The 20855-nt window shown below is 41.6% G+C and overlaps 1 protein-coding gene across 2 annotated transcripts in view; it reads left to right on the top strand.

Annotated features, from left to right (window-relative positions):
• The first annotated feature begins 5281 nt into the window (after positions 1-5281).
• The window catches only part of C1QTNF7 (C1q and TNF related 7), a 79178-nt gene continuing 63604 nt past the window's right edge, over positions 5282-20855 (top strand). The window contains exon 1 of one of the 2 annotated variants that reach the window (XM_059381186.1): positions 5282-5538. The gene's annotated coding sequence lies outside the window, so the exon portion shown is untranslated. The remainder of the gene's footprint in view (positions 5539-20855) is intronic. The other variant, XM_059381177.1, reaches the window with a different exon arrangement.

Raw genomic sequence — 20855 nt, forward strand, 5'->3', positions numbered from 1 at the left:
AATAGTTTTGCCTTTTTCATACACTATAATAAAGATGACCTGGAGAATGTAGCAACTAAAAGCCCAAGAAATAGCTGAAAATATGTTACAATAATTTGTAGGTAATGTGACAATGCCCTGGAGAAAGACAATGGGTAAAAAAAAAAAAAAAAAAAAAAAAAAAAGCATACAGAAAAAGATATCAGTGAGCAATATTCCAACTGAATAAATGAATGAACACAATGAAATGCAAGAATCAAAACCTGGGGGCACCTGAGGGGCTCAGTGGGCTTTCAGCTCAGGTCATGATCTCAGAGTCCTGGGATGGAGCATCACAGGGCTCTCTGCTCAGCAGGGAGCCTGCTTCCCTTTCTTTCTCTCTGCCTGCTGCTCTACCTACCTGTGATCGATCTCTCTGTCAAATAAATAAATAAAATCTTAAAAAAAAAAAAGAATCAAAACCTGAATGTAAGGCTTCAAGTATAAAATGACATGAGGAAATTATATCAATGAGGATTCAGTTAGAAACTAAAAATCACCCTAGGTAGGGATTAAAGATGAAAAATCAAAGCCTGAAACAACCATTGAAAGAACTGTAGGCAATCTATACATAGGACCAAATTGCATTGACTTATACAACACACAAATGAAACCATGCAAAACTAGTGAAACCTGAATACATTCTACAATCTAGTTAATACAGTCTTACTGATGCCAGCTTCTAGTTTTGATATATTACAGTGATAAAAGATTTCACTATTGAGAGAAGCTAGTTTTTGTTTTATTTGGTTTTCATGCAACTTTTTTTTTTTTTTTTTTGCAAACTTCTACGACTCTATAATTCTTTCTAAGTGAAGAAAAGGAGGCTATGGAACCAACAATTGAATAAAAGACCATGCTGTTTTTCTGAATATCCAGAAGTGCAGGATTGCTAGGAAACCACACTAGAGTATGTGATTCCAGGATCTCACCCAGAAGCTCCTGTAAACCTTGCATCAGTTGACTGTCCTCACTCGGACCGCAACCGCAACTAGGATGTCACCTCATTCATTTCTGCCTTTTACGTGCCTATGTGTGCTTTCATTGGATGATTCTAACCAGAGAACTGACTGCAAAGGTTTGGGGGAAATCCAGATTCAGGCTTCTAGTCCCTGACCTAGAAGAGAAAGTAAAAAGGTCCAGGGATAATGCTGAGTTAAAAATTTATATCCCAGCTCATTGATATTAAATAAATACCATACATTTATCATCCAGTCTTTGAAAAGGGGATTAGACTGATACTGGGTGGCTCAGTTTGTTAAGTGGCTGCCTTCGGCTCAGGTCATGATCCCAGCATCCTGGAATCGAGTCCCACATCGGGCTCCTTGTTCTGTAGGGAGCCTGCTTCTCCCTCTGCACTCTGTCTGCCTGTGCTCTCTCTCTCTCTCTCTCTGACAAATAAATAAATAAAATCTTTTAAAAAAATTGAAAAGAGGATTAGAAGAAGGAAATTGGTCAAATTTTTCAGTTTGTAAATATAGAAAATTCATAAATAATTTCATTTCCCAGCATAGTTCCTTGGTCTCTCTGCCAAGCCATCTTCATCCAAAAGAATTTATAATAAGCAAAATTTTATAAGATTTTTCCAGCTTATAAAACAATTTCACACGAACTCTTCCATTGGCCTACCAAACAAAGCTGAGAAACAGATAATAATAAAACACATAATACTTATCTAGAAATTTCACTTGTTACCACATTTCCTTTCAACCCACCAATAAAAGTGTGTTCTTTGTAGTTTTCTATATACAAGACCTGTCTTTCCATGTCCTTGCACATGTGGCTTCTTTAGCTGGGAATGTCTTTCCTGGTACAAATTCCTCCTGGAAAGCCGCATGTCTTGCTTTATCTCTTTCCTGAAAGAGACCAAGGCTAATTGAACCTGAACAGGAAGCCTCCCTGTGTGCTGAGGGCCAGGCTGTGCTGCCCTTGCAAAAGTCCAGGGATTGGCTAGCAGGTATGACCCAAGATCCATTCCTCAGCTACCTCTTCTTACTCCAAGAACCTCACTCTTGATGAGCCAAATCTAACTTCCCCATTCACAACTGCAAGGAGAAAAATTAATTTGGTAGTACACAGGGGGCCTAATAAGAATCTACCATTAGACTGCAGTCCGAGGAGTATGTTTGCCAGTCATACCACTACTGCAAATGAATCTTGTAGCTCCTCTTTACTACTATTTATTTTCCATGATTCACCAATTCCTACTCCTCCTTTCCTTCCCTGTAGGTTCTCGTGTTAGTGATCTAATGGCTAGAGACACTTTACTGAGCCAAACACCCTTGCCCGCAGTGAGCTTATAAACTAGTGAGGAAGACAAATATTATGTAATTATCTTAGAAATAATATAACCAGGGGCTCCTGGGTGGCTCAGTCGTTAAGCATCGGCCTTCAGCCCAAGTCGTAATCCCAGGGTCCTGAAATGGAGCCCCTCATTGGGTTCCCTGCTCAGCAGGAAGACGACTTCTCCCTCTCCCACTCTCCCTGCTTGTATTCCCTCTCTCTGTCTCTGTCTCTGTCAAATAAATAAATAAAATCTTAAAAAAAAAAAAGAAAAGAAATATAACCACTGAAACAAGTACTGTAGCTATAAAGCAACATTTATAAAGTTTTAGAAAAGGAAAAAAGTTATGAAGGAGAAGGATCGGACAGTATTAGAGAGAGCTAGGGCAGGTGAGGGGCAGATCAAAGCAAGCTTCCCTGTGGTAAGAATGCCAGTTGAGTTCAAGCTTATGAGAGAGATTTATTCAGATAGAGGAGGCCGGGAGGAAATCAGGGAGAGAACAAGAACATTCTGGGCAGATGCCCCACAGCTGTCAGCCTAAACTCAGGGGAGCCGCAGGGGTACCTGTGGGAAACCACACAGCTTCCTCAACCTTCCCTCCCTTCTCACCAATACCACCCTGACATGAGGCAGCTGAGCTCAGAGAGCAAGAAGGAAACAGAGGTTTATGGTTCAGAATCCAACAGAGGAGAGGAGGAGGTGGAGGCAGACTGTGTCACGAAAAGAACATGGTACTGGTCATCACAGTTTACAGGCGGACACTGATAATTATTAGCTTTGTGACCTTGGGAAAGTCACTACCAGCATCTCAGAGTTGTCAGGAGGATTCAGTGAGAAAAGAAACGAGTAGGGCCTTCGACCCAGTGAGTGCTTAATAAGGTTAGCTTTATCTGCTCACTTTCTCCAGGTTTGTTCTGTGTCCCCTCAAAGTTCATAGGTTGAAGCCCTGACTTATAGGACAATGTGACTATATCTGCAGATAGAGTCTTTGGAAGTAACTGAGGTTAAATGAAGTTATAGGGATGCAGCCCTGCTCCAAATGGACTGTGGCCTTATATGAAGAGGGAGAGGGGTGCTTGGATGGCTCTGTTGGTTAAGCAACTGATTCTTGGTTTCAGTTCAAGTCACGATCTCGTGGGTTGTGAGATCAAGCCCCGAACTCCATGCTCAGCAGGGAATATGCTTGAAGATTCTCTCCCTCTGGCCCTCCCCCCTCAAATAAATAAATAAATCTTTTAAAAAAGATTATGTCCTTCTCCCCTTTCTCTCCCTCCATCATGTGGGGACACAGTGAGGGGCAGCCATCCACAAGTCAGGGTAAAGGCTCTCACCAGAACCCAAACGCGCTGGCACCCCAATCTCAGAATTTCAACCTCCAGAACTGAGGAAAATAATTTCTCTTGCTTAAACTACCAGTCTATGATAGTTTGTTATGGTGGCCCAAGCCGGCTCCCATAAAGCCCAGTTAGAAAACTGCTCTTAGAGATGATAGAGTGCAAATCTTAACTGCAAGGACATTCAAATAATGAATTTATGAAACGGCAAAGGAAGGGAATAGAATAAATGAATAGGACGGGGGGGATAGGCTTGAACATTTTCATAAATGAGCCTGATCTCAATCCAGCTGCTGTTGGCTGTGACTACTTCTGAGATGCACACAGTCTCACATGGGTCAAAACACTATGGATGACTTTCTGTGTGGTTGAGTAAAACCACTTTCTCCTGGTTTTCATTCTTATTGTTGCATGAGAGATGGGACACTTAAACTCTAAGAAAGAAGACCAGTAGTGGCCAAAAAGTGGATCCAAGCACCAAGAGACAGCATGACAAGGGAAGAAAAGCAAAATATGCTCTTTAAAGGGAGAAGGGGGAAAAAAATGCAAGAACCCAGGATCCCTGGCACCCAGAGGTGCAAGCCAATGACAAAAATGGGAAGAGGTGGTGGCACCATACCATCAACAGTGCTCTATGTGTGAAATGCTATGCCGGATGTTGGAAAATAACTACTTCACAATTTCAAAACCTACAAAGGTTGATAAGCACTATCTCCATAAAGACTCCATTTGATCTCATCAGAGCAAAATGAGGCAAGCACAACAGGACAGGGATTATGTCCCCAGGGAGGAAACTGTGGTTTGGAATGCTTCATTGGAGTTCCCTTGGCTGGCAAGCATTAGAGGTGGTAACCATGCCTCTATTTTCTGATTCCAGTCCCAGTGTCTGTTCTGTGACAAATGTCAAGACATGCTCTGTATTTTTGCATCTGATCTTGACTTGGTTTTCCAAGTCAAAATTTTCTCCATGTCCTATCTCATTCCCTGACCAACATGACCAACTTTTTGGGAGGCCCCCAAAAAGTCACAGGATGGCTTCTTCCAGAACACAAAATAACATTGAATGGATTATGAGAACTGAAGGAAGAAGAGAACCATGTAGATGGGGACCTACTGACAAAAGCCACATGGTATAATGACTTCCTCCTTGGTGAGACTGTCCCATAGCGATCCCGATACTGTGAGGCCACACAAGGATAACTGCTGTTTTGATTCCCACTTTGCACCTATGAGAAACTGAGGCTCAGAAATATGAAGGACCTTGTCCATGATATTCATTCTAAGCATCAAGAGTCAGATGACAAACCCTTGTGTCCACCTCCATCTCCCTATAGGGGAATGAGCCCTGGCATGACAGCCAGGAGGCTCTTGGTTTCCAATCCTTCCACTCACTTCCCATGCCATCCTGGTCAAACCTTGTAAACCCCAGGCTTCCGTTCCTTCCACTCTAAACTGAAGGGATTGGACTGCATGGCCTCTGAGAATGTTCTCTAAGGTGGCTGGTAAAAAAACAATCACAAGTACTGGAACACATTTTGTCCAGACTCTTTGTGCTGTTTCCCAAATATAATTCAGGGAGTCAGCCAACAGATAGAAGAGAATATTTATTGTTGCTGGTGAGGTCGACGGATACTTTTTTTGAGCTCGATCACACAGGAGGTCTGCAGGCCACAGCGTCATTGCACGTCATGGGCCCTGTGTGCTGCTCCCTCTCTCCCCGCCACTGCTCGAAGCCTGGGAGAACGCTTTTGAAACCAATCAGGAAATTACTTATCAATCTGAAGCCCCACAGAGTTATGAGTGTTCCTCGCTGCCAAAGGGAAGGGGATTTCGAGTGAAAGCTCCACATCTGTGTGCAGTAGAATTCAAGGACTCCAGCTGTTGGAAGGTCTTGCGAGCAATGTAAGTAAACAGTCCTCTCTCCCGATCGAAGTGAACTTCTTCAGGCTTTTTTTTCTCCCACAGATGAGTCTTTTGGCTCACATCCAAGTTGAGTTGTTCTCTCTCTGTTCATCTGTGAGGTTTGGGGGTGTTTACTGACTGGGGCTTACTCAATGAACCATCTCCTCTGGGGGATACTTCTGCTGAAAAGAGGAGAGAAAGCGAAAGTCGTCAGAATCGGCTTTGCTTGGGAAGGGTTAGTTTAGAAAAGAGCCCTTGTCTTGGCAGCTCTATTCCTTAATGACTATAGATCCATAGTTAAGGGGAGTGTGACACTGACATGGACACTTGTCGGGGCTTCACCCTGAAACACAGAGTGATCATCGGGTCTGTGCCTACATAATTCAAATTTAAGGTGTTCTCTTCATTTTGATATACCGCAGGGTTTTAATTGAGGAAAAAGGGAAACATTAAAGTTTATACTGTCCGGTGAAGCTTTTCTTGCAGTGGTGTAAATCTTGTGCTCAATTTAGTTTTGGTTGGGGGTGCTGATTAATTTACTGTTCATTTTATTAAACAAATGGGCTCGACATTTTACACTGCTGTGGGGAGGAGAATGCATTCATTGCAATGCATGAGTGTAAACATTTAGGCTGTGTTGATAAAAATGTGGGTTTGTATTAATAGTAATTGTGTGATGGGATTACATAACTTCATGCATAACACATTGTACTGGAGTATATTGCTTTTAAAGATATTTTAAATCAGATTGTGATTTAAGGACTGAAAAAGTAATTGCAGGTATATAGCCAATATAAAAGAAATAGCTCTGTTTTGATCAACCTTTGTTCCCTGAGACCCTACAGCTTCTCCAGGAACTTGAGAGTCCTTTTCCAAGGGTTCCTCATCAAGAACACTAGGGTTGCAGGGAACTGGTGTCCCAAGATCTCAGACTCTGCATCAGACTATGCATCTCGCAATATGTCTTGATTCCGGTTTGAATAATAAAGGCTCACACCCTCATCTTGGTTCTTCTACTCCCTGGAAAGCTCCCCTGAGCATAAAAACAACTGCATTTAACTCTGGTTGATATCTGACTCCCTTTCTTCCCTTTAAACAATTTTGGTTCATGATTTGATGTCCTGTGATAATAAGACTGGCCTTGTTCCCAATATGCTAGGTGCTTACCTCCTCCGTGCGTCAGCGCCAGCACAAGCATTAGGCATGTCACAGGGTCAGTCAGCTCCGCGTGGAAAGATATTTTAGCTACTAGGAATTTATAGCAGCCTATTTCCTATGTTGCTACCCCCTGGCCCCCTGCCTGGAGCCACTTTTAGTCTGAGGAGATCTCTAACCTCTCACCTTTACTTAATACATGTTATATAGCTAATGTGCTGAAAGCCATAAAAACAAGAATTAGCATGTCTACAGTCTGTACAGCCCAAGACGGCTTTTGTTTTCATGGAAATAATTAAATAATTCTGGGCACTGGCTGTTGGACATGTGCGGTGCAGTAGATCATAAAATGGAGGGATACATGCTTGGAATGTGAAAGGAAATTATCTAAACATTGGGAAATATTTACTGAGTATTGACCATGCACTTGGCCCTCTGCTCACCCTGTCTCGTGTGGTCTTGGGAGCAGCACGTGAGGATACATCCCAGAGTGACCCATGTGTTGGTCACTTAATGCCCCGTGCCTTGGTTTCCTTATATGAAATAAAGGTAAAAACCATGGGAATCATGTGAAGGTTCAGAGTTAAGAAAAGCAAAGAATTTTTTTTGTCTCTCTTACAGGAGAAATTGAGGTTGAGTTTAGCTAAGTAACTTGCCTATGGCCACAGGTGATGGCTGTAAGGGCTAGGATTTGGGAGTAAATGATCTGGCTGCATCAGACTGGAGAAAGGGCAGTTTTTACCAGCTTCCCTCATGCTGTTGGGTTCTTTCCTGTACATCTTTATCCAACCCTCATAGTGCCTTCTGGATGAAAGTAACTGACCGTTGCCCATGAAGATTTCAGACAGGGAAACAAGCTCAAGACTTGAACCAATTTGCTCTAGGTCACACACTTAGAAATCAACAGGGCTGGGAGCTAAGTGCAGGCTTTGGAATTCCCAGGCTTGTTGTCTCTTCAAGACCCCATGCTCTTGATGGGGGAGGGGGGGATGGGGTGGGTGAACGACGGTCAGGCCCATATTGCCTCCCTGCAGGGGAGAGTGAGCTAGCAGAGGATGACCATGCCTGGCATCAGTGAGGCCTCAGGTGTGCCTGGCCCGGTGCCTCATTAATTAAAGCAGGTGCCGAAGCCTCTTTATCAGTAATTCTCCAGAGGATAGGATGTGCATCAAACTTTAACAGTCACTTTCCTCAGCCTGTTCTGTAATTTGGGAAAGAATGAAGATTGCTGTATCCACCTGAAGAAGGTGAAAAATTCGGTTAAATAAATGAGATGGGGCATTTTCCTCATTCAAATTTTTGGATTACACTGAGGTCAGAATCAACCTCAGTTCAGAGTTGTTTACTGTCTTATTTATAACCCTGTGCTTTCTTCCTCTTTCCACACATGTCTCCTTCCAAGCGCTGTGACTGTCCGAACTGTGTCATCAGCCTCTTGACTGCACCAGCAGAGGGGTAGATATCCTTCCCTTTGTTGGCTTTTTACTATAAATCAGTAGTGCTCCGTAGAATTCATCACCCTATTAGAATAAAGTGAGCTATATGTGTAATACGAGAAATTTACTAAATAAACTTTACACAGAGAAACTGGCAACTTGGAGCATTTACTGTGCTGAATAAAATATTATGAGATTGCTTTCTCTGCAGACTACTACAGCACAGATAGAGGCAAGCCAAATGTGTCCTCAAAACATGTGCTGGGAACTTCAGCTGCCTCGGAAAGAGGTCATAGAGGGCGTGGTGGAACAGGAACCACTGAATGCTGGAAATAATTTCCAGTGGTGGCAAATGTCAGGAGTTGAAGGGAAATAGCCACAGTTTTGAATTCTGGTTCGATCACTTTCTAACTGCAAGACTCCAAGTACATCACTTACCTCTCAACTGCATGTAACCGACAAACAACCCAACATGGTGCCTAGCACAAGGGCTGCCCAATCAACAGGGGTTACTTTTCTCCTTAGCTCTGGTCCATTCAATCCACAAATATTAACTGAGCACCTACTATGTGCCATGCATTATTCTAGATATAGCTATGAACTAGCCCAAGTCTCTTCCTCCATACCTCCAGAGAGGGTGACAGTAGACACATAAATCAGGATGTAACCGCTGAGACTGGGAAGCACTGTAGAGAAAATACAAAATGGTGATGGGGTAGAGTGACCAGCCATAAATCCATGGGGCTTTTTTGAGACCTGAAAGTCTGTTCTGTCATTTTCTTTCCTCACCTCAGCATCAAATGCCAGGAGAAATTTTATGAAAAGAAGGACAGAAAAATTTCTGAACCAAACTACTGCAGTTATTTCTTTCATTGCATCTTCTGGGATTTTTTCAAAATATTCTTCCTCATCAAAGATTAATCAGTAGGTCCTAAGTGCATGAAGATTAATTAATGATTCTTCTTAAAAAGTTCAAATCATCACAATTCCTAGGGATTACATTGTTGGAGAGGAGAAGAACCACCACATGCAGATTTTTAGGGATGAATTGTGCAGCTTCACAATGACTTCATGTGTGGCTTGAGTCTGAAATTGTACATATGTTAGTGCAGCCAACATGCGAAGCTGCCAGAATTCAGCCGATCCAACTCTCTATTAGCCAAGAGTCATGTGTACAGCTTTGAAAAACAATCCATAGTCTGTAATGTTTCCTTTCTTAAAATGGTGCAACAAACTTCACTTGGGTCTGAGACAGCATCTCTCCATAGTGAAGTTCACAGTGCAGATAACTTGTACCAGAGGAGCCTTTGTCTTTCAATCAACCCACTATCTGTGGCCAGAATATTCTTGGCTGTAACAATCCAGATGACTGTCTCATTATTCCATTATGCCTTTATCACCATCATGTAAACCCCAATTATGGATCCACAACTTAGAATGAAAATTCTGTGTACACAGCAAGACAAAATGCACATGTCCATGTTTTCTATTTTCCAATAAATTACTGGTATTTTTCTGTTTAATTTATAAAAATGTGGTCTCTCCAAATTGCAGATGTATTTCTAGAAATTACTTTGAAAACAAGGTCCCAAGTTAAAATGCAATGACTGAAAAATAAGAGCAAAGAGGATGAGATTAGGACATTGAAGTTAATTAACCAGTAGTAGAGAGGGTTGTGGGGTAATTCAGTGATGCTCCTTGGGACTCCAAACCAATCTTGCCCAGAGAATGATGGTGAACTGCTGTCCTGAAGGAAGAGAAGGGGAAGGGTACTACTATTTTTCATGCACTTTTATGACAGATACTACTCACGGCATTTTAAGTATATGACGCCCTCATCATGACACTTCTGTGGCTATTATTTGCTTGTTCTACAGATGAGGAGCTGAAGCTTGGTGCAGTTAAGTTACAAGGAAGTTCAGCACCAACTAGGAAGTGGCAGGACAACCTGAATCCAGGACTTCCCTGTTGCGCAACCCACTCTACTACTCTGCTGGAGAAAGATAAAGGGTTTTTTCACCAAGCCTCCTACACACATGCAATACACAGTCTATTTAAGTAAAGAAAGAATGTATTGCAAGTTTTTAAATGTTGAAATGGCCTCCTGAGGGAAGAGGTTGAGGAATTGTCTTCTTTGGAGGTCTATTAAACCCAGATTGGTTATCATACATATCTGGTATGACTTCAGTGTGGTTCTTCCACAAGGTGGAAAAATGATTTCTTAAGGCCCTTTATAATTTTTCCAACCAAAGGCCAAGTCTACATCCATGCAAGACAAAATGGCAGGTCTGGTCATCCTGCTCTCCTTCCCAGACTCCATGCCAAGTTCTTTGGCTAGAGTGATGTCCAGGCTTTCTGGTAATACCACATTCACTTGGATCACAGGCTCTGCTGGCCATTTCCCCACAAACAGGGAGGGGACCCAACTCTGGAGCCCATTTGTGCCCAACCAAAGGAACACAATTTGGGTGAATCTATTATCTAAGTTGATGGCTGTACTTCCAATGTTTCAGAACTACAAATCGGAACCAAACTGGCATGAAAGAATGGAACATAGTTAGAAAATCGTAATGTCTTCCAAAATTCTGCCTACCATGTGTATCATTAACACTTGTGAGCATCAGAAAAATCCAGTTCCTTTCACATGTAAGGGGTTTATTTTTCTCACTCAACAAGAAGCCTAGAGGTAGATGATCTGTAGCTATTTCAAAGATGTCACCAGGAAACCAGGCTCCTACTGTCTTCCTGCTTTGTTCCTGTTGGTTAACACATGGCTTTCGTCCTCATGGTGGCAAGTCAGCTGCTACCCCTCCAGGTTTTGAGTTGATATTCCAGGAAGGAAGGCAAAAACCTTCTTGCCAAACTTTTCCTTTTTATTTGGAAAACAAAGTCCTCTTCCAGGACTTTCCATGTACCTGGGCACCCCTTGCTATAAGGAGATCTGGAAGTTTGTGTATTCTGTCTTTAATATAGAAAAAGACAGAGGGTGGAAGTAGATTGGGGTGGGTTTTGAGAGAGTCAAACCTATAGTACTTGTCAAAATATTCCATAAATTCCCTTTCTGAAAGCAATTAATTTGGAATTTGATACATAATAAATATTATATAAACATTTGCTAGATGCATCTATTTTGATACTTTGAGCATGAAAATATTTTTAAAACAACTGATAAGGGGTAGGGAGGGACAAGATTCTACCCAAAGTACCACAGAGTAGGGAGCAGAAGTGGATCTGGTGTCAGATCAAGGTCTGAATTCCAGTTCATACATAATTAGGTGTGGGATGTCTGTAGGACTTCATTTATTTGTATTGAAAAGAGGAGTAATGAGGTGGGGGATGCCTGGGTGGCTCAGGCTTTAAGCATCTGTCTTCTGCTCAAGTCATGATCCCAGAGTCCCTGGATTGGAGTCCCTGGAGGGAGCCCCAGTCATGCTCCCTATTCAGTGGGGAGTCTGCTGCTCCCTCTATCCCTCCCACTGCTCCTTCATTCTCTCTCTTTCTCTCTTGCTCACTCTCTCTCTCTCTCTCTCATAAATTAATAAAATCTTTAAAATATAATAAAATAAAATAGGGGTAATTGGGTCTCCTGGATGGCTCAATCTGTTGAGTGTCTAACTCTTGATTTCAGCTAAAGTCATGATCTCAGAATTGTGAGGTCAAACACTGCATTGGTCTTCCTGCACAGTACAAAATCTGCTTGAGAGTATTTCCTTCTGCCCCCTCCCTGCTCTCTCTTTCTCTCTCTCTCACTGTCTCTCTCTCTCAAAATAAATAAACAAATCTTTTTTTAAAAAAAATAGGGGTAATAATAGCCACCCATAAAATTACTTTAGAATTAAGTAAGATATGTAAACTTATAAATAATATACCATATAAAGAGTCTGGCACATAGTAAGCACTCAAGAAATGATAGTTCTCTCTTGCTTTGTACTTTTTATCCAGCAAGTGTGTGAACTTCATGAGCTAAAGTTGAAAAATCAGCTCTTTGATTGCAAGAAATGAGAACAAATCCACTAAACGGTGTGTACCCTTGCTCTATCAGTGCACGCCAAAATTCTTTCATTTGGGGCTTCATCACATTATCTTAGCAAACCAGACAAAAATGTCCAAGTGATTTTGTTTTCCAAACTGCTTCATACACTTCAAAGTGCCATCTGCTTTTGACTTGTTACAAAACAGTCAACAGAGCCATTTGGTGACATTTTAAAAAGTGACCCATGTTTGTTACCAAGGGACATGATTCCTAGAATTTGTACAATTTGTTCTGTGTTGTTGAGATGTGAAGTAAAGGCTGCACAGAAACTCTCAGCTGTTTCAATACATTATCCTCATCCTAATCCCTAAAGCCAAGGGATTGTGTTTCTTTCCATTTTAATTATCTCCCCATGTCATTCCAACCTTTCCAGTCAAAGGTGTATATTTAGTGCTTATCACCTTATAGTCACCACTGCAAAATTAAAAAGAGGAAATGAAACAAACCGAAAAGAGTTCACAGCTTTGCCAAGTCAAAATCCACCCATCAGCCAAAGTCTCACATCTGCACTATGGTCAGGTGGAAAAAAAAATGATAGAACTTAACTCAAAGTCATTTGCTTTTGTTCACATATGAGTGAACCTCTTAAAGTCATCTTTAGAAAGCCATTTAACTTTATTCCCCCCATCCTTACCTGGAAAAATTAGCGAACATTCCTGCCCCTCCTATCCCACTTGGCTGATATGAAGACCATTGAGATAATGTACTAGATGTGCCATTCAAAATAACACATGATATATTCAAGTGTGTTTCAGCATTTCCTGTCCATTGTAGTACAATTTGTACCATATCATACTGCATAATGAATTGCATAACCTTAACTGGTTTCCCTCTGATTTCTCACCTTATTTTCATCTTTCTTGACAAGAGGCCATTGCTCTTCTGTCACTCTCTCTTCCATGCCTCAGTGTGAATGTAGCCAATTATTCCTGGTTTCTACCTGATTTCTAGCTGTTCTGACTAAATATCCAGTTCTCTGCAGATTGACCACCTCTTTTCCTGACTAGAATGAAGCTAAATTCATTTCACATTCATTGAATACATGCTTACTTATTGGATCAGAAGTGATCCAAACAGACAAAAATCCCTGCTCTCCTTGAGATTACATTTCAGTCCTCTGGCCTCACCAGTGTAGGCACACTGATGAGGACACCTCGAAATCTGATGTCATGTTGTCTCCTCTCACCAAGATCCTTGCCCCCAAGTTTCTATGCTCTGCTAACATGGGCTCATGAATTCCTGCACAACAGTCACCATGTAAATCATGGCCCAAATAATGATAGTCCTCTGTTAAAATCACATATATTAATAGGGTCCAACTTGAGATAACATTCAAATGATGGCTGCAATCTCTTGTTTTCCCAAAGTTGATGATCTTCATGTAGCCAGAGTGTTGCTAAGTTCTGGGCAGAGATGGAGAGAAAGCCACTTTCCCATGGTGAGTCACCTGGCTCTAAAGTAGTTGTGGTTGTACCCAGAGATTGAAATCTTTACTGGAAATATCTTCCTAAAAAATTTCCCTGGAAACATTTCTTTCAACATCTGACATTAAAAACTCTCTCCATGAAGACTTAAAACCAGTCCCTGGGCAGGAGACAGAAATTCTTTATACCATTTACTGTCCATATATATCCCCCTCCCCATTCAGATATGTGTGCACACACATCCCCATACCTCTCCTTAATGGTCAATATCCAACTTATAGTTGGCCTTAGCTAGAACATCTAGAAACCAGTGAAATCTGGACAAGCTATCTAAACTGTTGTTCCTCCAAATTAGTAGAGTTTGGAAATAGTTATTTTCATCTACTCCCAAGGACAGAATGGCCAGGCCCAACTGAATACCTTCAGGTAACATCTTCTAAAGCACCCTTAGAAAAAGTTGATTTGCTTTCTTCACCCTTTCTTGGTCTGCACATTACCTTTAACCCATCCAATCTACTTTCCTTAGAAGAACAGAGAAGTGTGATAGTTAGAGGTAGGTCAAGGGAGCCAAGTCAAGGTTATTTCAGAATGGAAAGACTTCAACACTGATACAGACTGAGAGCAATCAACCAATGCTATAAGATGAAGCTACTAGAGAATGAGAGAGGGTATCTGAGCCAGATAATCTAAGAGAAGCAAGAGCTACCTCAAAACAACCCCCCAAGGCTGGGCTTGGTTTTGAACGAACATGGTTCCTGCCTCTCACCAGTGTCAATTGAGACTGGCAGGAAGCAAGCAATAGACAGTAATGTGGATAAATTAGGGATGATAGAAAAAATGAGGGTATCCTGATCATGCTCTCTGTTTTTCTCTGGGAGGCTATAAGTGGGGTCATTGCTTAAGATAAGGACATTGAGCTGATTAAATGTGTACTGCAAATACATAGCCCAGTTCTCATCATAGAGAAAGCACTAGAAAAAATATTTACTTCTTTTCCCCTTGATAGCTTGCAAACTATAGCAAATGTTTATCTCCAAAAGACATCATATAAAAATATCCACCATAACACCAGCCATATATTTTGCATTTTAAGTGAAACATGTGAACCTTCCTAAAACTTTTATTTTAAACTCTGAACTATAACGACCTCTCTACACTCATCTCAGTTTTTTAAAATAACTTGGCTCAAGTGCAGACTCTCAGAAAATCCCTCTGACCACACATATTCTCTTCCTGTGACCCACAAGCCTGGAGAATGTTCTGGAACCTTGCCAGCAAAGAGGTGTGTGGAGGAAGAAAACTGAACTCTTGTTGCTTTTGATTTCAGTGCTGTAAAAATGATTCCAGACATGACAAATGAGATGAAGATAATCTAAAACATGGATCTTTTCCATGTTTGCCCTTTGAAGATTTTAATAAGCATCAGCTTTCTTGGGCCAAATCAGGTTCTTAGCTTCCAAATGTTTAAGATTTAGCCTGCCTTCTTTTGATTATTTGAAATCATAAGGGTCAGTTTGGGGAAGTTTCATGCTCAAACTCGAGGGCAGCTGGCTGACAGACCACAGCAGGTAATGGCCTCTGAGGAGAGCAGAGGTTCTCCTTCTCCTTGCCTTACCACCCTTCTCCCACAACATGATGGGGAGGAGGATGGATGCGGATGGACCAGATCCAGATTCAGCCAGGTTTGAAGGTTCCCAAGAGGAAACTTCTCTTATATGAATAAGGGTTATGAATTTGAGATTACTTTAACACTGGTTTTCTCAATCTCCCTCTCTCTCTTTCTCTCCTCTCTTGTAAGAAAGAACTAGTCTCTTCCACTTGTTTTTTAGGAATTCTGGTCGCCTGCAAAATCAGTATAGTTAGTCATAAGGAGCCAGGACTCTGTAGTCACAAAGTGCCTGGCACCATTCTAGGCACTCAGGATAGAGACGATATCAAAACAGACAACTTCCTCCTCCACATTGAGAAGTAGACAGGCAAACAAAGACAACAAAAGATGTACCTGTCACGAGGTGATAAGGACAATGATGAGGGAAGTAGGTAAAAGAGATGCAGGTATGATGTTTCAGAAAGGTGAGTCAGGGAAGGCTAGGGTCACGGGAAGTCAACTCCAGCCAGACTGGAAGGTAAAGAGGAATAAGTCATGCCAGCTTCTGGCTGAAGAGCATTCTGGTCTGAGGAGTAACAAGTTGAGGGAAGGCATGATTGATGGCCCTTGGTTCATCCCAGATATAGGAGGATGCCAGGTGTCTGGAATGAAGTGCATAAGGTAGGATGTGAGGTAAGAAGGGAGTGGAAATCAAGCCCATCTAAGGCCTTTCAAGGGCCTTGAGCTTTATCTCAAGGGATGCAGGAAGCTATTGCAGTGTTTTGAGCATGAGAGTGACTGACAGGTTCTGCCTTAAGTTCTAAGACAAGTCTGAGACTGCTGTTTGAGAAATGGACTATTAGGTGAATGATATCATCCCTCCTCCAAGCTCTCAACAGGCTTGCCAAACTTATTATTATTTCAACAACAATAGCACTCTCAGTTGGTAAAGAATTCACAGACCAAAATAAAATGAACATGCATAAAGTGTCTTACATTTCATTGCTCTGCTTGAGGGCAGACTAACCCCATCAGAGCATAGTAATAAAATGTAATTAATTTGATTAAGGACATTTCTATTTGTGGCATTTTATTTCACCAGCCAGAAAGTTCAAATACCAGACTGCTTTGTTCAAAACTAGACCTGAAAGCCAAAGGAAAAATTGTCTGTTGCCTTTGTTTTCCCTGGACCTGCCTTTCCTGGCAGTTAGAGTGATATCCCCCAGAATGTGGGAAGGATGTTTGCATCCCAGCCCAGCTCACCAGGGTTATGGGGTCCTACCTGGCCATTTGTGACCAAAGCTCTTGTTGTAACAAGATGCTCCTTTGCTGGGCTTGTCTCTTGTGCATGGGACTCTTTGGAGTCAGCTTGTTTTTTTTGGTGGGGGGGAGCAGACTAATACAGAAACAAGCTAATTGAAGACTTAGATGTGAGAAATCATGGATCCCAATCAAATACTATTTATTATCACTGGTAAATTTTATTCAATTACCTCATCAATAAATACATGTCCCTACTATACACCAGATGCTGTTCTACATCCAAAAGCACAAATAAAAATACCTACCTCCATGGAGCTTCCATTTCATGGAGGAAGATAGACGATACCAAAATAAATTAAAAACATAGTATGTTATATGATAATACATGTAATGAGCAAAAAAAAAGACAAAGAAGGAAGTATGGAATGGTTGGATTTATAACTTGGGGAAGAGTGGTCAGAGAGACCTCACAGGGAAAGTGAAATTTGAGTATAAAGATGAAGTGGTGGTACAGCAAGATGAAGACCGATAGAGGTATAGATATACATATAAGTATACATATGCACATGCAAGAACACATGTAGATACACGTTACCTACACATATACATTTACATATAGGTATTGATTACATTGGTATTGATTACATAGGTATTGATTACCTATTGATTATAGGTATAGATATGGACATACATCTGAGGGAAAGTTTTCTGGGCAGGAAGTACTGTGTATCCAAATACCCTGAGGCAGGAACACCCTTAAGGAGTCAGCGTGATATCCCCCAGATATTGAGGAGCAGCACAGAGGCAGTATGACTGGTGCCAAGTGAGCAAAGGAGAGATAGGTAGATTATGAGTTCACATGGTTGGGAGTGGGCATCGAAGGACTGTGGCTTATTCTATGCCTTTACGTTGTAGTCTGAGTAAGAAGGGATCCCATCACAGGTTTGAACACGAGTGCTCTTCTTGCCAAGCGCCTTCTCCAAGGGTAGGAACAAGAAGATCAGGTGGACATAGTTGCAATAACTCAGACAGGAGCTAAAATGAAAAGGAGCAGGGTTAGCAGCAATGGAAATGGTGATGAAGGGTGAGATGCTTGAGACAATGCTTAAGGAGAGCTACAAAGAGTTGTGGCTAAGGTACAGTTTATGGGAATGAAGAGCATCAGGGGCAACTCCAAGGTATTTGGTCTAAGCATTAGATAAAACTGTTACCAATCAGATGAGGGAGAACATGGCAGAAAGAAATGACACTTTTTAAAAGAATTTATTTATTTATTTGAAAGAGAGAGTGAGAGAGAGAAAGCAGGAGTGGGAAGAGAAAAGCAGACTCCCCACTGAGCAGGGAAACCAACACAGGACTTGATCCCAGGACACTGAGATCATGACTCGAGCTGATGGCAGACACTTAACCATCTGAGCCACCCAGGTATCCCAAGAGATGACATTTAGAGAGCAGGCTGGGCATGCAGGACTGAGAGGAGGCTTGCTGGAGTGATGTCATTGAGAAGGTGAGAGGGGGAGCAGGAAGAGGGAATGGGATCCAGTGCACATGTGTTAGGTTGGCCTGGGATACAGGCACAAACAGTTCATTCTAACAAGAGAGTGGCAGAGCATACCCACATGATATCACACAAAAGGGAGTTCAATGCAGTGGTGGAAGCTTGTATGTCTTCTAGTTACTTCTATTTTCTGAATAAAATGAGAAATAAGGTCATTCATTGAGCATAACCACAGAAAAAGAGGTATTAGAAATTTTAAAATAGAAGACAGAGTATAAAATGGGCTTTTTTCATTTTATTAAAAGATTTTATTTATTTATTTGACAGACAAAGATAACAAGTAGGCAGAGAGGCAGGCAGAGAAAGAGAGGGATGAGCACACTCCCCTGAGCAGAGAGCCCAATGCGGGGCTTGATCCCAGGACCTCGGGATTATGACCTGAGCTGAAGGTAGAGGCTTTAACCCACTGAGCCACCCAGGTACCCCTAAAATAATTTTAAAAGAGATTAAGATGTCTAATGAAATAAGAAAATATAGTATAATTGATAGGCAACATTAATCTAAGACCCTTTTGAGAGAAACAATCACATTTGGAGATGGAGGGCGGTGAACTGGTTGTGTGCTTTCTCTACTGCATCTAGCCAGAGTGGTGGTTCCGTTAAATAAGGTTCAGTAAAGCAAAAGAGAGGCCAAGGAGTCATGAGGTCTTCCAGAGAGTAATTACCATAGAATCTAAACTCGGTAAGGAAGCAGGTGAAGACTTGAATAAAGGATAGAATGAAAATGGTAGTGTCCAAATAAAATCAAATTGTTGTTGGATTTGGGATACTGGATGGAATGCCAGAAAAGAAGCAGGGATAGGACAGCAGGAAACATGAAACTGAGTTTGTGAAGATACTGTACTTATAGGTAATATAGGTATACTCATGTAAGTAAGAGGCGGAGGCTGACTTGGAGACAAGACCATTGAAAGAAAGAAATTTCAAGGGGCTGTGGGACAGGGTATATGACAGATTTTCTGAGGAGATACTGAGTCACCTAGAATTAGGGCAGTGATGTCAGAGAGAGTGACAGACAGAGGTCAGGAGCTGAAATCTTCAAGATATGAGGGGAATGGAATAAATTAGTAGATGATGTCAACCAGGAGGAGCAGTGGGTCAATGGATGGACAGATGACATGAGTGAGACTTAATCCTGAAGGGACTGAAGAAGGCAAGGGAATGAACACTCTGGAAATGACAAGAAGAAGCACCAAATTCCTACTACACATCTGGGCCCAATGGAATGAAGACTGAGGGGTAGAAAACAGCCACCACATGAGTGTGCTACAGGAACAGAGGTGTCCTCAAGGGGACGGCGCCAAGCTGTAGTCAAAATAAGAAGACATGAAGACATTCAGAATGGAAGGTGAAGATACAAGGAAGGAACTTTGCTGATGAGTGACCTTGGATTCTAAGAGGCACTAGGAAAGGAAGGGGCGGGGGGGGGAAATGGGTCAGGAAAGGGGTTATAGTGATGAATCCACAAGATGAGCAATGACCTGGAAGTATGGAAGGATATGAACTGGGATAAAGGATTTGATAAAACTCCCCTAATGTCTCAAGGTAGAAAGTAGAGGTGAGCCTGTAAGTGGGAGGGAGGACTGAGTTCGGGTCATTACAAACCATGACAGGTTTATGGATACTTAAAGATGGAGGAGTGAGGAGCCTTATCAGGAGCACCCAGAAAGCTCTAGGATGTTTTCTTTGTTTCCTGTAGAGGTTTTCATGAACTTTCTTGTGGGGCCCAGGTCCATTGCTAATCCTGGAATATAAAAAAGTGAGAAGGTAGGAAGCAAGAAAGGAGGCCAAGGTGGTCAGCAGAGACAGGTTATGGAGAACTGCGCATCATTATGAAGACCTGGGGCTTTACCCAGAAGACCAGGGTTCTTAGTCTTGTAATGTGACAGGACCCCTTTGGAACACTTAAGATTATGGTCTTACCTCTACTCTTACGTAACTCTTACATCCATTTTGCCTACCATGTCAGGGAGAATTTGTCATTTATCTATGTCAGTGTTCAACCAGAGAACGAGAGCCAGTAGAAGATAGTATATATTAATCAACATATGGTAAGCAATCGGATTCTGCAGTTGTGAAGATTGTCTGGAGATTCCAAAATCTGTAGGGAGACCTCCAGGAAGGACACTAGGACTTCCAGGCATGAGGAGATGCTGCAGAACTTAAGTGGGATTTCTTCTTTGTTCGGGAAGCCTCAGCTCTTAAGACATTTTAACTGACTAAATCATGCCCACCAGATTACCTAGAAAAGCCTCCCTTACTTAAAGTCAACTGGTTCTAGATTTTAATTATCTCTGCAAAATTTCTTCATGCCAAAACCCAGATGAATGTTTGATGAAAATCTGGGTACTGAAGCCTAGCCAATAATACTGACCATGACATCAGTATATTCCCTAAAATCTAGAAATCCATGGCTGGGGCTCCTTTTGTGAGTGAGCAGGAGTCCATGAAGGGAGAGGGATAAAATGGTCCACCTTGCAGCTCAGAAAGATCAGATCTTCATGCTTAAGTGGTAAAAATTCTTAGTAAAGAATTTGAGTAAACAGTACTAAAAATAAAATATGACTTTCTCCACTGCAAATCCATGTGAACTAGAGTTGGTCTCAGTGGGAAATCAAGCAAGTTGGAAAGAACCCCAAAGAAAAGTTATTCCAAATTTCCCTGGATATCTCAAGAAAGGGAGTATCTGTCCAGTATGCAAGGATTTTTAAGTAATAGTTTAAAATTCTTAATAACTATCTCATCTTCCACTGAATTCACAATTAATGAGTTGACAAATCTTTACAGGCACCTAATCAGTGCCCAGAATTCCAGTGAAAAAGGAAAAAAAATAATTAGACACAGTCTCCCTCACCCCTTGT

This window comes from Mustela nigripes, chromosome 1 (assembly GCF_022355385.1).
Source record: "Mustela nigripes isolate SB6536 chromosome 1, MUSNIG.SB6536, whole genome shotgun sequence".
NCBI lineage: Eukaryota > Metazoa > Chordata > Mammalia > Carnivora > Mustelidae > Mustela > Mustela nigripes.